The following is a 4,963-nucleotide window of genomic DNA, read 5'->3' as shown; positions in this document are numbered from 1 at the left end:
AGAATGAATGAAGCCAGAAGCCTGGACTTCCCGTGGGGCCCGTCCATCCCCCCTTTGGATCCATCTCTGAACTGCTGCGACTCTTTCCCTTGGGGAGGCCCCTCCCGACCCTTCCCCGGGTGAAGCTAGGGTAATGCTTCCCACACCTGGAGCCCCGGCCTGCCCCAGGCCCCAGAACGCCCCCCTGTACCGCCTCACGTTCTTGCTGACTGAGCTGTAAGGACCCAAGCGCCCAGCACCCGGGCCCAAGCAGCGTCGGAACCGCTCGCCCGTGAGACAGGAGCATTTTCCCACTGTGGGAAGATTCAGATCCTCCTTAGCGGTGTGTCCGGAGCGTGTCCGGCGTCAGCTCGCTCTTACTGTTGGGGGGCTCTCGTCGCCGAGGGTTGAACCTCAGCTGCTCTTTCCACTGCGCGCTCCCACTTTCTGTTGTTATTTGGCAACGGACACGTGAGCGAGCAGCGTCCTGCAGGACAGACGGCGACAGGGAGACAATCGGGGGCGCCTGGTCGCCTTTGGCTGGGGTCCTGATGCTGGGATAGGGCCCCCTGCTCCACGGGGAGTCTGCGGCTCCCTCTGCCTCCCCCCCCACTCATGCCCCACCCTGTCTCTTTCTCTGTTAAATACATAAACAAGCAAACAATCTTTAAAAAAGAGACACTTAGTCCCTCTGACCCATGACTGGCTTGCCGAGGCTCACGGCAGGCTTATTCGTGAGAAGCACGAGGACTAAAGGATGGGTGGCGCACGGTCCCTGTCCGAGACCCCCTTCCTGCTTTTCTTCCAAGTGCTGCCTGGGGTCAGCTCCTACACCGGTGCAAGATCCACCTACTGGGGAGAACTGAACGAGCTTTTTCTGTAGGAAGCTCCTCCTCCAGCTCCTGGTACTTCCAGGCCGTCCCAGAGGCGCAGCTGGCTGAGGGGATCCACGGAGAGGATGGGGCCCGAGCCCGTCACTTGTACGGTTTGCGCTTAATGGCACAGAAAACCTAGTTTTCAGATGAGACGCAAACTCACTGACCGTATTTCAGGGACCTCACATGGTGAACCGGTTCTTTTTCTCGGCAAGAATTTATTTGCTTATTAGGACACACAAAGGCGCTGCCCCAGGAAGGGCGCAGGTGCAGTGGGCTCGTGCTCACGTGAGCACACGCTCGTGTGTGGGGATCAAAGCAGCGGCGCAAACACTAGTGAGTGGCTGGGCTAAGACAAGCGTGTGCTGACAGACGCGCCACTTTCCGAGGAGCCTGCCGGGTCCCCTGCGGCCGGCGGCTGCGGTGCTGACTTCATTCCTTCTCCCTTTTGGAAACCAGCAACTTGAATTTTGAGCTTGATCATTCATTACGTGATGGTCCCGCCCCAGAAGCTGGTCAGCAGCCTCGGAATCACTCTGTCTTGGGCCCAGGGGATCCGCGGGCAGGGGAGGACGCCCCGTGGTCTTCTCTCCAGGGCAGCCTCCCAGCCACCCTCTCTCTAAGGGATTCCAGACGCTCCCCCAGCTCCCCCATCTCTCTCCGTCTATTTTGAGTGGCTGTGAAGGCCTCCTTGGAGGCAGCAGACCTGCGGCTACCTGCAGCCCTGCAGCCCGACACCCCATCTCCCTACCGCTCCCCAGGTGCGCACATGGTCCCTGTCTGCAAACAAGACAACTGGACCCCGACCTCAGTGACTTCCTTCCAGAGCTTTCCCCCAACGCTCTACAGTTAGAACCGTACCTTACAGGAACTACTGTTCCCCCGCGTACTCCTCCTCTCCTTCCCTGAAGGCACTCTCTTATCCTTCTCTTCCGCCTCCCTCCCCCCGGCCTCCTCCTCCTCTTTTTCTTCTTCTTCTTCTTCTTCTTCCTCCTCCTCCCCTTCCCTGCCTCCTCCTCTTCCTCCTCTTCCCTTGCCTTCCTCCTCCTCTTCTTCCTCCTCCTCCTTCTCCTCTCCTCCCCCCTCTCCTCCTCCTCCCCTTCCCTCCTCCACCCCCTACCATCTTCCCTCCTCCTCCTCCCCTGCCTTCCCCACCCCCTACCATCCTCTCTCCTCCTCCTCCCCTTCCTTCCTCCACCCCCTACCATCTTCTCTCCTCCTCCTCCCCTGCCTTCCCCACCCCTTACCATCCTCTCTCCTCCTCCTCCCCTTCCTTCCTCCACCCCCTACCATCTTCTCTCCTCCTCCTCCCCTGCCTTCCCCACCCCTTACCATCCTCTCTCCTCCTCCTCCCCTTCCTTCCTCCACCCCCTACCATCTTCTCTCCTCCTCCTCCCCTGCCTTCCCTACCCCTTACCATCCTCTCTCCTCCTCCTCCCCTTCCTTCCTCCACCCCCTACCATCTTCCCTCCTCCTCCCCTCTCCACCTGCTCCCCTTCCCTTCCCCGCTCCAGCCCCCTCTTCACTATCCCATTTGCAATGGTTCTGGCTACCGTGAGGCTGCAGCGCTGCCCTCCTGCTGGCTGTTTCCTCCTGAACTGCAGCTGGGGGTTCTCTGTCGCCCATCGCTCTGCAGCCGCTGCTCCAGGCTCAGGTGCCGGCCCTGGCGGCAGAGCTCCTGCAGTTTTACATTTTCCAGGCTGCTGGACCTCGGCCCACTTTCTATTCCGCGCCCAAGTTCACAGTCTCCCAGAACTTCCCTTGGGTCATCGTATCCCACCCTCTTTCTCTCTTTCCTGTGACCAAGCTACCAATTCTCCAGTTTCTAGAACTAGAACCTCGCCCAGTTTGTCGGAAATATTCTCCTTCTCACAGACTTCCTTCTCAGCCTCCCTCACGAGCCCGGCTCTGCGACCAGGGCACTGTGATTTGAATCTGCACATTATTTCCTTACTGTCTCGTGGCTCTGGTCTTTCCATCACCTACTTAAGGACACTTGTTTATTTAGGATGATTATGTCGAGTTAAGCTTACAAGCAAAACTGTCCATTATTTGGAAATAGTGGACAATTACAACTGGGGAAAAGCAAACCACAACACACCACAGGCAGGTCAGGGGGACAGAAACAGGACAGGTCCTCTATCGAGGAAGGGGGCAGGGGGGCTGGGGAGCTGTTATGAACACAGAGTCCGTTGGAGAAGCCGGGAAGTCCAAGCAGAGGGGCTCCTCATAAGCTGGGCTGTTGCCAGAGAAGCACCTTTCTTCCTCCTCCTGGATAGTAAAGTAGGTAAAGTAGCTCTGGAAGGTATGTCTCTGCCCTGCAGGGCCTGTAATCCCCCTGAAGTGGTAGGAGGTGAGAGCTCCTGGTTTTGGCCTCCCAATACCATTTTTTTTAACTTAAATTCAGTTGTTTATTAACATAAAGTGTATTATTAGTTTCTATTAGGTAGAGGTCAGTGACTCATCAGTAAACCGGGGTTCATTACATCAGGTGCCCTCCTTAATGCCCATCACCCAGTTACCCCCTCCCCTTACCCCGTCCCTTCCAGCAACTCTCTGTTGGTTTCCCATAGTTAAGAGTCTCGTATGGTTTGTCTCCCTGATTTTGTCTTATTTTATCTTTCCCTCCCTCCCAACACCATTTTATTTTATTTTTATTTTATTTTTATTTTTTTCCAACACCATTTTAAATGAGGTTTCTTTTTATTAATTTTGACAATAATTCATCTTCTAAGCTGGGACACATCTCTCAGTGAGCAGAGGCATTATTAAAATCCCAGTGGGGGAAAGATACAGATGCAGTGAAACCTGGGACACCGCATCCCAGTGTTCACAGCAGCAATGACCATAGTAGCCAGACTGTGGAGTGAGCCTCGGTGTCCACCGACAGATGATGGATAAAGAAGTTGTGGTCTGTGGATACAGCGGGATATTCCTCAGCCCTCAGAAGGGACTAATACCCACCATTTACATCGACGTGGATGGACTTGGAGGGGATGATGCTGAGTGAAGTAAGTCAGTCGGAGAAGGACAAACATCATATAGTTTCACTTATACGTGGAATGTAAGAAATTGTGAAAAGGATTATAAAGGAAAGGAGAGGAACTGAGTGAGGAAAAATTAGAGAGGAAGACAAACCATGAGAGACTCCTAACTCTGGGAAACAAAGGGTTGTGGAAAGGGAAGGAGATTGGGGGATGGAGTCACTGGGTGACGGGCATGAGGAGGACACATGATGGGATGAGCACTGGGTGTTATACTATATGTTAGCAAATTGAATTCAAATTAAATTTAAAAAAAAACCCAAAACTCTGATTTGTGGCCCAGCAAGCATACATTGTGCACCTGCTTTGTGAACGAGTCACCCAAAGGAAAACCATCTTGTCTTTGAGATATTAATCAGTGCTCCTACTCCCTGCATCCCTTGATGTTAAAACTTGTGATTCCTGCCGATATATTAATGTATAATCTTTTGAGCTTGTACATGATGTAAAAAGTAAATAACCCTGTGGAAACTGTTCCTTCTCCAGAACACTTTCTCCCCTGTGAAGACTGTTTCCCAGGCAGTGGTCCTAACTTGGGCTCAAATAAAACTCTCTTTCTTACCTTAATAAAATAAAATAAAATAAAATAAAATAAAATAAAATAAAATAAAATAATAAAATTAAATTAAATTAAATTAAATTTAAAAAATAAAATAAAAAATTAAAAATCCCAGTGGGGGTAATAGGAAGGACTCCAATCTCACCCTACCCAGAGCCTGAGATTTGCACACAGCTTGCCCAGGTACTGGCTGGTGTTAGGAAAGCCTGTTAACATTTCCATGTCATGGTTTTCTCTTCTTTGACATTGGTCTAACCATTGTACCTAGGTCTGGAGTTAGCACAAGGAGGAAGTGGGTCAGTGCACGCAAAGCATTTAGAGTGAGGAATGCTACATGGCAATCAATCGGTGCATTTAAAATTTGCATGATTTTTGCATCTATCACATTGTGGCCAATTACCTCCTCTCTCCAAGCCCAGTGAGAACTGAATGTGGGACGTGACCACTCTCCCTCCTCCAGACACCGCTCTTACTGACTCAAGTATTCTTTGAAATCACTATTTCAT

The sequence above is a fragment of the Vulpes lagopus genome, chromosome 13 (genome assembly GCF_018345385.1).
Source record: "Vulpes lagopus strain Blue_001 chromosome 13, ASM1834538v1, whole genome shotgun sequence".
Classification (NCBI taxonomy): Eukaryota; Metazoa; Chordata; class Mammalia; order Carnivora; family Canidae; genus Vulpes; species Vulpes lagopus.
Note: the sequence above shows the minus strand (reverse complement) of the source record.